The sequence below is a fragment of the Schistocerca nitens genome, chromosome 1, assembly GCF_023898315.1.
Source record: "Schistocerca nitens isolate TAMUIC-IGC-003100 chromosome 1, iqSchNite1.1, whole genome shotgun sequence".
NCBI lineage: Eukaryota > Metazoa > Arthropoda > Insecta > Orthoptera > Acrididae > Schistocerca > Schistocerca nitens.
Genome location: NC_064614.1, coordinates 320,440,883 through 320,454,248, shown reverse-complemented (window position 1 = coordinate 320,454,248; position 13,366 = coordinate 320,440,883). Strand labels below are relative to the sequence as shown.

At 44.5% G+C, this 13,366-nt stretch overlaps 1 protein-coding gene across 3 annotated transcripts in view; it reads right to left on the bottom strand.

Annotated features, from left to right (window-relative positions):
* Positions 1-13,366, bottom strand: part of LOC126248524 (discoidin domain-containing receptor 2-like) — an 891,455-nt gene that overhangs the window by 461,453 nt on the left and 416,636 nt on the right. The gene's annotated exons all lie outside the window — the stretch shown is intronic.

The window sequence follows — 13,366 nt, the reverse complement described above, 5'->3', positions numbered from 1 at the left end:
GGAGGGGCACACCGATCTAGAACTGGAAGTACGACCGATCGAATAACGTCAGAGGGAACACTGCAGAACCACCGAGCAGCCGGACAGGACGGATTTGATGGGACGCCTGGATAGACTTGTTCTAACCCGTGGCCGATAAGAGGAGTGTGCTGTGCGAGCAGTGGAAGTACCGCACGCCCAGTGCTGTTCGTTTCGGTCACGGTTGCAGCGGCCCTCTTCTGGGTCTAATGGTGCGTTATAGCTCTGCAGTGTCCTTTATATTTTGTTGTTAATGTTCACTGTGCATGCCATTACGTCATAATTTAAAAAAAAAATAGTTTGTCTCGTTGGTCACTTGTGGAAGAAGGAGAGGGAACTTTTTTTAATAGGTTATGCGGTGGAGGGAGAATGTAACCTCTGTTGTCTATTGGCTCTTGTGTTATGTGCCATGACTGGTGGTCACCGTCGAATGGGAAGTTGGCTGCTGTTTACCAACTGCTGGACGTCGGCCGCGCGGCGGCAGTTACTCGCCGATAGTGCTCGTGCCTCGTGTTGACAGCGCGGTCTGCTGGGCTCTGATTGCTGGCAGCCAAGATGGGGCAAGCCTGAGTCCATCCTCCCTGTTCATGTTATTAGGGTGTTTAAGTACTTCTATGGCCTCTCTCATTTTGCGTTTCGTCATAACGGGCTGCTTGGCCAGATAATTTGAAAGACGCAGGCCGCGACTAAGGACTCGAAAATTGGCGCTGACATAGCCAAGGGTCTTATTCCCAGGGTACCAGTCTCTCCTAGAATTTACGGTGTTCCAAAGATACACAAGAAAAATTATCCTTTGAGGCCAATAGTGAATGGGATCAATTCGCCTACTTACAATCTGGCAAAGTATCTAGCCTGCAAATTAAGACGTCTACTTGGCAAGATGGACTCTTATGTGAAGAACTCGACGTACTTTATAGAACGCCTAAAGGGAAAAACAATTTTACCTACGGACATCATGGTCAGCTTTGACGTGAAGTCACTATTTACGAATGTGCCAGTAGATGAAACTATTCGCATCCTTCAGGAGCATGTCCCGCCAGACATATGCGACATGGCTGGGTTGTGCCTGACTTCAACGTACTTCTAATGGCAAGGAAAAGAGTAAACAGACGGCGTAGTAATGGGGTCTCCCCTATCTCCGCTGGCAGCGGACATATTCACGAAAGTCTTTCAAGCAACGGCCCTCGGTTGAGCTTCTTTACGCCCACATTGCTTGTTCAGATACGTGGACGACACGTTGGCTACATGGCCTCATGGTGAAACGGAGCTACACAAGTTTCACGAATATTTGAACAACATGCGCAGGAAGATAAAGTTCACGCTCGAAGTAGAGGAGAATGATGCAATTCCATTTCTAGACGCGGAAGTATACAGGAGAAAGGAGAGCACACTGGGGCACAGAGTATATCGCAAGTCTACACATACAGACATGTATCTGCACGCCCAATCCTACCACCACCCAATGCAGAAGAACTCTGTCATCCGTTCTTTGGCAATCCGTGCGCAGCGCCTAAGTGATGCTCAAAACTTTGCACCTGAGCTTAAAAGGCTATGAGCAACGTTTCTAGCCAATGGCTACAGCCATAAGTCTATCCACACAGCCTTGTCGATGAACACAAGTAAGAAAGATGTGGAAGAAATAGACAAACTGCAGCCAACAGTGCGCTTACCTTATGTGGAAAATGTTTCTGACCGAATAGGCAAACACCTTCGCCGGGTTGCGGTACAGCCTGTCTTTATAGTGGTCGTAGGATCCAAGACGTGCTGGGCTCCACTAAGGACAAGGTGGATGCATTACACACTGCAGACGTTTACAAGGTAGAATGCGAAAGTGGAGAGGCATACATCGGCGAGAGAATAGCAACGCGCATTCGGGACCACGAGCGCTATATTCGTCTAGGGCAACACAACAAATCTGTAGTGGCAGAACATCAGCAAGACTGTGGAAAAGAAATAAAATTTAGCGAAGCCTGTGTGTTGGCCATGCAGCCGGTTAAGACAAAACACAAAATCAGAGAGGCCATCGAAATACTTAAACACCCTAATAACATGAACAGGGAGGATGGACTCAGGCTTGCCCCATCTTGGCTGCCAGCAATCAGAGCCCAGCAGACCGTGCTATCAACACGAGGCACTATCACTACCGACGAGTAACTGCCGCCGCGCGGCCGACGTCCAGCATTTGGTAAACAGCAGCCAACTTCTCATTCGACGGTGACCACCAGTCATGGCACGTAACACAAGAGCCAATAGACAACAGAGGTTACATTCTCCCTCCACCGCAATACCCTATTAAAAAAGTTCCCTCTCCTTCTTCCTTAAGTGACTAACGAAACTAACTACCTTTTTAAAATTATGACGTAATGGCATGCGCAGTGAACAGTAACAACAAAATATAAAGGGCACTGCATAGCTAGAACGCACCATTAGACCCAGAAGAAGGCCGCTGCAACCGTGGCCGAAACGTTCTTTTTTTCTCCAGCAGCAGTAGTTTTATACATTATGACGCGGTACCATACCCAGAAAACTTTTATGTCAATCTAATGAGCACATAATTTGGAATGAGAGTAAACAGAAGCAAGAGGAAACTAATGAGATGTAGCAGAAGTAAGACAGCGAGAAACTTAACATCAGAATTAGAGATCACAAAGTAGACGAAGATAAGGAATTCTACTACCTAGGCTGCAAAATAACTCATGATGGACGGAGCAAACAGGACATGACAAAAAGGGCATTCCTGGTTAAAAGAAGTCTACTAGTTTGAAACATAGGTTTCAATTTGAGGAAGAAACTTCTGAGAATGTGAGTTTGGAAAACGCTTGTATGGTAGTGAAACCTGGACTGTGGGGAAACCAAACCAAGATAATCGAAGCCTTTGACATGTGGTACTATAGAAAAAAGTTGAAAATTAGGTGGACTGATAAGGCAAGGAATGTGGATGTTCTACGAAGAATCGGCGAAGAAATGAACATTTGGAAAAAAAAAACTGACAAGAAGAAGGGACAAGATGATAGGGTATCTTTTAAGAATGAGGAAATAACTTGCATGGTACTACAGGGAGCTGTAGAGGGTAAAAGCTGTAGAGGAAGACAAGGATTGGAATACACCCAGCAAACAGAGGACGTAGGTTGCAAGTAATACTCTGATATGAAAAGGTTGACACAGGAAAGGAATTTGTGGTGGGCCACACTGTATCAAACCCAATCAGAAGACTGGCGAGAGAAAAAAAAAACACGGTTATCGAAAAGAGCAGTCAATGTCAGTGGCGTATACGTAGGTTCTTACTCTGTGCAATGATGGATATACACTGAAGAGCCAATGTCGTGTAGCGGCCCCGCGAGCACGCAGAAGTGCCACAATACGTAGTGGCGTGGACTCGCCTAATGTCTGAAGTAGTGCTGAAGGAATTGACACCATGAATCCAGCAGGACTGTCCATAAATACGAGGGGGTGGAGATTTCTTCTGAACAGCGCGTTGCATGGCATCCCAGATATGCTCAATAATGTTCACCTCTGGGTAATTCGGTGGCCAGCAGAAATGTTTAACTCAGAACAGTGTTCCTGGAGCCACTCTGTAGCAATTCTAGACGTGTGGTGTGTCGCATTGTCCTTCTGGAATTGCCCAAGTCCGTCGGAATGCACAACGGACATGAATGGATGCAGGTGATCAGACAGGATGCTTACGTACGTGTCACCTGTCAGAGACGTATCTAGACGTACCAGTGGTCCCGTATCACTCCAACAGCACACGCCCCACACCATGACAGAGCCTTCACCAGCTTGGAAAGTCCCCTGCTGACACGTAGGGTCCATGGATTCATGATGTTTTTTCCATACCCTTACTCGCCCCATCCGCTCTATACAATTTGATACGAGACTCGTACAACCAGGCGGTGTTGATGGGCCCAGGCGAGGCGTAAGGCTTTGTGTCGTGAAGTCATCATGAGTAGGCCTTCGGCTACGAAAGGCAATATCGGTGATGTTTCACTGAATGGTTCGCACGCTGATGCTTGTTGATGTCCCAGCATTGAAATCTGCAGCAATCTACGGAAGCGCTGCACTTCTGTCACGTTGAACGATTCTCTTCAGTCATCGTTGGTCTCTTTCTTGCAGGATATTTTTCCGGCCGCAGCGATGTCGGAGATTTGATGTTTTACCGGATTATTGATATCCACGGCACACTCGTGAAATGTTCGTACAGGAAAATCCCCACTTCATCGCTACCTCGGAGATGCTGTGTCCCATCTCTCGTGCGCCAACTATAACACCACGTTCAAACTCACGTAAATCTTGATAACCTGCCACTGCAGCAGCAGTAATCGATCTAACAACTGTGCCAGACGCTTCTTGTCTTATATAGGCATTGTGCTTGTTTACATACACTGAAGCCCTAAGAAACTGATATAGGCATGCGTGTTCAAATCAGAGATATGTAAATAGGCAGAATACGGCACTGTGATCAGCAAATACCTATATAAGACAACAAGTGTTTGGCGCAGTTGTTAGATCGGTTACTGCTGCTACAATGAGAGGTTATCAAGATTTATATGAGTCTGAACGTGGTGTTACTGTCGGCGCACGAGGGATGGGACACAATCAAATGGTTCAAATGGCTCTGAGCACTATGGGACTCAACTGCTGAGGTCATTAGTCCCCTAGAACTTAGAACTAGTTAAACCTAACTAACCTAAGGACATCACAAACATCCATGCCCGAGGCATGATTCGAACCTGCGACCGTAGCGGTCTTGCGGTTCCAGACTGCAGCGCCTTTAACCGCACGGCCACTTCGGCCGGCTGGGACACAATCACCGAGGTAGAGATAAAGTGGAGATTTCCCCGTACGACCATTTCACGAGTGTACCGTGAATATCAGGTATCCGATAAAACATCAAATTTCCGACACTGCTGGGGCCGAGAAAAGATCCTGCAAGAACGGGACCAACGGCGGCTGAAGAGAATCGTTCAACACGACTGAAGTGCAACCATTCCGCAAATTGCTGCAGATTTCCGTGCTGGGCCATCAACAAGTGTCGTCGTGCGAATCATTCAACGAAACATCATCGATATGGGATTTCGTAGCCGAAGGCCCACTCGTGTACAGCTGATGACTGCACGACACAAAGCTTTACGCCTCGCCTGAGCCCGTCAACACAATGGACTGTTGATGACTGGAAACATTTTGCTGGTTGGACGAGTCTCGTTTCAAATTGTATCGAGCGGATGGACGTGTACGGGTATGGAGACAATCTCATGAATCCACGTACCCTGCCTGTCAACAGAGCATGGTTCAAGCTGGTGGAGGCTCTGTAATGGTGTGGAGCGTATGCAGTTGGAGTGATTTGGGACTCCTGATACGTCTAGATACGACTCTGACAGTGACACATACGTAAGCATCCTGTCTGATCACCTGCATACGTTCATGTCCTTTGTGCATTCAGACGGAGTTGGGCAATTCCAGCAGGATGATGCGACACCTCACACGTCCAGAATTGCTACAGAGTGGCTCCACGGACACTATTCTGAGTTTTTATTGAGCATATCTACGATGCCTTGCAACGTGCTATTCAGAGATTTCCAGCCCATCGTACTCTTATGGAGTTATTGACAGGCCTGTAAGATTCATGGTGTCAATTCCCTCCAACACTACTTCAGACATTAGTTTAGTCCATGCCATTTCGTGTTGAGGCACTACTTCGCGCTCGCGGGGGCCCTACACGATATATCAGTTTCTTTGGCTCTTCAGTGTACCTCTGTGTTTGAATAAGCATGCCTATACCAGCGTCTTTGACGCTTCAACGTATATTATTATATGGCTGTTATGAATCTTTGTAATAGATTATCATTGATCGTGTATACTTGTAATCATTTTGGCCAGAAGTGCAGTAGTACTCAGTGAACCAGTGTGCTATGTTTGTACCTTATGCCAGGTGATGCAAGCACGTCTAAGTAAAGCACACACGTGGCATATTTTGATGCCTTCCATCTTGCATTGTTGGATTACCGCTCTGCTTCCTTTTGCAATGAGTATGTTATAAATCTTGCATTTTCTTGTTATTGTTGTTGCCCATAATACCAGTTTTGAGTACAAGGTCTGAAACTATTTTTCAAAGTTATATGGGAGTTCTCCACCTTGTTGTAATTTTATTATTGTAAGTAAATTCCTCACACTTTGTTATATTTCTGATTTTTTTGTCACTGTGTTATTTGGCAGATATTACGGGCACGATTATTCAGAGGAAACTTTCATGCATATGTTCTCACTGTTAAAGTAAGATTGTTTTTTAGTGCTGTGGCCCATGTGCACTCAATTCTTTTTTAATTTAGTATGTTTTTTTATTGTTCTGATTCCGTGGGTTGCCCCACTGTAATTTTATTATGTTATTTTGCACTGATATTGTAGTTAGTGTCTTTGGGCCTGTTAACTGGCTTTGGATTGTAATTAATCGTGATGTTTCTTGCGTTATTGAGGGGTCATTAATCTATTGCTGAATACTTTTTGTCGTTCACTCACTTCTTGGATTTTTACGCATTAATCTTACAAGCGTTTTTATTTTACATTGGTTGTAATGTACAATCTGTCACGGTGTTAAATATACGTTTATCACTCGCCGCTCAAGCCAGCCCTGCAACTTTCTGTTACAATATGGTCAACATACTAAACGAACGATCTTTAATTCGCTGCGCAGATTCGATCCAGGTCTAGTTCACCTCTTTGTTTCGGAAGCTGGAGTTCTGCGCCTTAAGCTATACGAGCAAGTCGGTAATTACCCACTGATTACATAGGAAATTATTCTGTTTCAGCGTGAGTGAGAAGACCAGCTAAATGCAGGATAGATGACGTGCAGGGACTGGCACTTGAACCTGAACGTATGTATATGTAGCGTATCATGCATAAGTAGGCGAAGAGATTTATTCTGTCCTATTGCGCTACTGGCAATAAATCTCTGGAAAAAGGAAGAGTCGTAAGAAACCTAAGTGTAACTGTCTGGAGCGACCTAAAATTGAAAACCCACATAAATATTAACTGTACGAAAAGCAGAATGCTAGGTTGATATTTCAGGGGAAGAATCTTAAGAAAATGAAATTAAAGTTAGAAAGATGCGGCTTACCAAACACTTGTAAGGCCGTTTCTTGAGCACGTAATGAAATTAAACACCTGCAATTGTCGTTTTGATGTTATTTTATTATACTGTAAGCAGTTTCGTTGAATCAGGCATTAACTGGCGCTGAGGGGTTAAGGCGTTAAGATGGAGTCACCGAAACTGGTTGCAATAGAGTAAAGTAACATCAAAACGATGGGTGAAGGTGTTTCTTATTATTACGGAAGCGAATGGCTGAAGTTCCTCAGACTGTCAGTCGCAAGGATGGGACATGAGAAAGTTCCTGGAGTATGTCTCATCAGTGTGATTGGCCTACCGGGTTCGATAAATAGAAGTAACGGAGACGATCCAACGGTGATCTATATGTTTCGTTAGGCGATCTTTTAGTAAGCGTGAGAGCGTACAAAGACGCTCAACGAATTACGTTGGCATACGTTACAAGAGAGGCTTTCTACATCACGGAGCGAGGGCTATTCGAACAAGAGTCAGGCAACATGTTATTTTCTCACACATATGTCTTGCAAAATGACCACGACGAGCAACTGAGAGAAATTAAACATCATGCGGAGGCTTACCGTCGGTAGTTCTTCCCACTCACAATTTGAGACTGGAAGAAGGAAAAAGGGAGCGAGGATAGAGGGGGGAGGGGATGCTAGTGGTATCGAATGAACCATCCGCTACACACTGTAAACTAGCTTGCGTAATATAGATGTATGTGTAGATTGTTTCGGGCAACTATCAAATTCTTGCGTCTGTGCACACAGTAGTGACACAATCTCAGCAACGGCCTAGAGCGGTGGACTAGAGACTGCGCTTATTGGGGGTCTGTGTTTCGAGCGGCAGGAAGACATTTCCAGGTCATTCCGAATCGATGTCTTCCGCCATAAAACGGCCGAGTAGCCAGCGAGGGCAAGACCCGCTTGGCAGCCCGCCACGGCGGAGAAGTTGCGCGCGGATTCTTTCCGCAAACTGGCGTCGGCGTCGGCGTCGGAATGAGGGCGCATCAGCGATCGGCGTCTCTGCTGCCGCGGGGGGACGCGCCACGCCGCCCATCGATCCTCCCCCCCCCCCCCCCCGCTCCTGCCCCAGCACAACTTGTCCCTGCGCCTCTCACCCCTTCCGGGGAAAGTTGGCCGGCGGGCCCCGTCTTGGCGCAGTTTGGCCCCCCGCCCTAAATACCTCCGCGTCATCCCGCGGGAGATTACGGCGTTGACGGCGTCACTCGTCGCCGCTGAATACCGTGGCAAGCGGCAGCCGATAGGGCAAACGCGTGGCCAACTTCCGCTGACGCCCGGTGCTCTTCTGTTCCCACCAGCTGAAGCCGAGGCGACAGGGCCGACAAGTCTGAGCCTCGCGAAACATCGACTTCTCTCCTTATACTCTCTGTCATCGAGGCACTTCACTACTGTTCTTCAGCTTCTTCTCGCTTTGAGAAAACTGTAGCGAAATGCAGGAAGAACCACAGAGGATCAACGCTTAGTGCTGCTAGGCAGCTGACTCTCACAATAAAAAATTAAAAATTAGACGGAAAGACTCATAATATTATTATACGACTGTCGAACAGACACTGAAAGCGATCGCATCGATTAAATAGCTGGGAGTATGTCTACGGAACGATTTAAAGTGCAATGGCCACATAAAACCAATACCAGAAAAAGTAGATGCCAGACAAGTGCACAGATATGATACTGAGGAAATGCAGTCCACCACAAGGTAGCTTACAGGACCTTCGTTCGGTAGTTATTTAAGTAATCCGTGTCACTCTGGGGCCCTTACCATGTAGTACTGATAGAAGAAATAATCGAAAGAAGGTCAATACATTTTATCAGAGGTAGGTCTACATTTAGAATCGCGAACACTTTACCGAGGTGCTTATCCGATTCATGTGGCAGACGCTACAAGAGAAGCGTTGTGGATCACGACTACTGTTAAATATCCGAGACCGGATCTTCGTAGAGGAGTCCTACGTGTATCTCGCGAAAAGATCATGAAGGTAAAGTTAGATTGGAGTTCACATGGAAACTTACGAATCATTCTTTCAGCGTGCGAAGGAAAAACTCAACTTGGAAATTGCATGATAAACGTATAACACATGTTCTAACCAATTATGGGAATCCATCCAGGTGACACCTTCGCCAACCACTGATACTGCAAAAGATGTCAGTTTCAAGACATGAATGCGGGGAGAGAGCGTTGGGCAAGGGATTTAAGTCCTCGGTAGCCGGGCTAAATGAAGAAAGATTGCACACACTGTAAATCCTAGCGTCAGTACACAGCCAAAAATGTCCTACACTTTAGAAGTTAGCCGGCCGACGTGGCCGTGCGGTTCTAGCCGCTTCAGTCTGGAACCGCGTGACCGCTACGGTCGCAGGTTCGAATCCTGCCTCGGGCATGGATGTGTGTGATGTCCTTAAGTTAGTTAGGTTTAAGTAGTTCTAAGTTCTAGGGGACTGATGACCACAGATGTTAAGTCCCATAGTGCTCAGAGCCATTTTTTTTTTTTTTTAGAAGTTACTGATACTGAATATTATCGGGTTAGTGCATAAATTCGTAGCGTTTTTCCATAAGTTTAATAAACGCAACAGATACATGTGACAGAGACTTTAGTCATCAGTAATGTATTCTCCTTGACTATTTACAACAGTCTGTCAACGCTGGGTAATTTTCCGTCGCTGTTCCACCAGACGAGTAACATTATCTTTAGTGGATGCTGCTTTGTTTGAACTCAAACATTCCTTTCTTTTCCTTATGTTAGCATAAATACACCATTTATCGTCACCAGTAAACAGTAACGATACAGAATAGGAATGGTCGGTGTTGTTCACGAGTCAATTGATGACAAGCAACCAGAGATGAACGTATTGCCACCTGCAGATTTTTGTGATTTTGGGCTTAGATCATGCAGTATCCATACATCCGATTTTCGAACCTTCCCCTTAGCATGCAAATGGCGCATGACGGTGGAATGATCACAGTTCATCACATCTGCCAGTTCTCGAATACACTGAGATGGATCATTGTGGATTAAAGTGTTTAAATGATGTTCATAAAACCCCGAAGTGCTTCCTGAAGAGCCATGAATGTCAAAACAGTCCTCCTTAAAACAAGAGAATCGTTTTCTTGCAGTGCTCTGCCAACAGCATTAACCACGAATACGGTGCAAACGTTTCTAAGACGCAACGGAATTACAGATATTGGCTGCGAATGGACATTTATTTAAAACAATGGAGAAAGTTGAAACTTTGTGCCAGATCGAGGTTCGAACCCGTGTCTCCTGCACGTGCAGTTGCGATGACCAATTTTTCTGGATGGCTTAGTGGTCAGAGCATCTACCTGCTAAGCAGGAGACACGGTTTCGAATCCCAGGCCTCGCACACGTTTTCCATTTTTCCCATTGATTTACATCAATGCCCATTCGCAGCCAATGTCCGCAATTCCTTTGTGTCTTAATTCACAGTGGCTGCTGGAACAAAATGGTGTCTGACACAGACACCACATATGTATACATAACTGAGACGAGGACGGCAGTGACCTTTTCAATACGGATGTACACCAAGCCCGATCTCATACGGGAATTGGCGAAATATCGCGAGTAATCAGGATGACGGCAGTGGGCACTACATTCGTAGTATGTGGGTAAGTTGAGAATGTGGGTCTGACGGGAGGCGTGCGAGGGTAGACCGTGCAGTTGCCATGAGCACTGTGTCCCGATGGCTCGCCGGTACGGTAGCATTGCGTGTTCGGTCAGAGGGTTAGCTGCCCTCTGTAATAATAACAATAAAAAACCAGAGTGAACGTATCAACGATGAACTTGAACAGGTGCATGGGACGTCCGCCCCGGACAAATGCAACGAACATTAACGAAAAAAAAAGAGGTCGGAAAAAAAGATGGCTTAGTGTTTAGAGCATGTGCCTAGTAAGCGTGAGACACGGGTTCGAATCCCGGTCCGGCATAAATTTTCAACTTCCCCAAAAATTTAAAACAATGCCCATTCGCGGCCAGTATCTGTAATTCCTTCGTGTCTTAATTCATAGTGGCAGCTGAATGAAAATGGTGCCTGTCGATACTGAAAAACAGAAGAATATCTCGGAAATGTTCCGATTTCTCCACTTGGCACTCCATTTTCTAGCGTCCGCAGCTCCACTCACTATCTCCAAATGACGAAACGACAATACATAAACTGAAACAGGAACAGTAAACTACAAATAAAAAAATGACAATCGATTATTAAACCCATAGCAATCGTGATAGCAACAAGCAAAACAAAACCGCTTGGAACATACACCAACCTATTAATTACGACGGGTGAACAAGGAGCAGTTCCTCGGGCCGTTTGCTCCTAGATCTGTTGGTCGTCCTACGGAACAATACAATACAGAGATCCTATGGTGCACTTCCAGCTATTGGGATAGTACTGTGAAGCAATTAGTTGAGATTAAATTAGCACGTTACGTTACAAACCAAAACGGAGATTTTTACTTAAATACTGCTTAGAATATTCCTTTTTCGTTGGTCGAACAACAGAGTGATAAACTTAATGCTACTTGTTCACTCGTTGGTAATATTCAGTATCGGTAAATTCTGACGACGGTCACCTTTGGTCGTGAGGTGCGTTAGTTATTTACGATGTGTGTTCTCTCTCTGCGTCCGACGTATGATGGTTCTCGTTTTGTGTATCCCTGCTTTCAGCGGGTTTGGATTGCCTTGCAGAGCGTTTTCTCGTTGCTTTTGTGCCATGAAAGTGATGGGGTTCTCAGCTGGCAAAATATCGGAAGTTGCGGAAGACTTTACCCGTCTGCATTACCGTAATTTGTTTTAATGTTTATACGCCGGGAGAAACTCAAATATACGACACGTACTTACAGTGTGTATGTTGTAATTGCTATTGAAGCTTACGTTTCTCCGTGTATTGATAAACGTTTCACTGCGTACAACAACTTGATTTTACGTTAACATCACGTATTCTACATGCATTGATAGCAAGCGAAGATACTACAAAGCAAACTGTTTACAGCAGTGTCAGAGATGAGTTGAAAGACATGAGAATGAAATCGGTTGACAATAAAAAAAATATAGAACGCAATCAGCAGCAGAACTAATTAAACATGTTTCCCTTATACCAGATCAGCACAGGCGCTATATTCGACATTCTTCTCAAACCATTAAAAGAAAAAAGTTCTTTTGTGCAACTGGTTGCTGATTATTTAAACAAATATTACGGAGTTGTAGCGTAATATTAACTTTCACTGTGGTACATATTGTTATTAATATATTACTCTTGCATCCTACTCACTAGAATCACTTTGATATTTGCAGTTTACAAGTAGAAATTCAAAATGTGTGTCGTTTATTCTTATTTGTTACCTTTCATTTACATTAGGTATTACATATTATTTCAGATAGTGGATCTTTAAAAAACCCTTGGAATACATTTTGAGAAAATAATGTCTTATATTTCATGTTTGGTTAAATATGGATAGTAGCAGAAACAAGTGTTGGAACCTGGCGGTTTTTATTTTTGTGTCCTGTGGGAGAGCAGTCTAAGCTTAAAAAGTAAGCGTCGTTAGCTTGGTGATGAGTTATTATTTATAAATTTTTAGGATATTAATAATACTACTCCCGTCAGCTTAACGAAGCAGTTGGCTTTCACAGTTTCTCTTCATGTTTGTTTTTTATCATTAATGTGAGCAGTAAAGGTGAAATTGCTTAAACTGTGTATCCGAAGTGCAAGGAGACGATCCTTAAATCTCATCCTGAACTTTCTGCATGTCTGGTCTGTGTAGTGTTTGATAAAGACGCAAATTTTGGTCTGTATGTACCAGACTTTTTGTTGCGACGGTTGGAGGCACTTAATTGAAAACAGACTGATGTTGCAGCTTATTCTTTGAAAGATACTTATTCTGGGGTTTGCACTTATAGGTGTATATTTGCAAATAGTTTGAACGGTTTGTTTTGTCAGGTTCTATTGGCAATAGAGAGGTGGTATAGGTGTCACGTCTCGTTTTTATTTCACCTAGAAGTTTGTCAATAGCGGTCAAATTACAACCATTGTTCATCGCTATTATTTCAGTAATATTAATTTATTTTAGTTCTGCTTTATCCAATGTGACCATACTCCTCTGATTCTGCATTGTTCTGAAATGTGCTGTTTTATGTTGAATTGGATGACAAGAACTGTTGTTTATACTTACATCAGTAGTTGTTGGCTTCCTCTTTATGCCAAGCTGCTGTTTCTGATTCCTGTT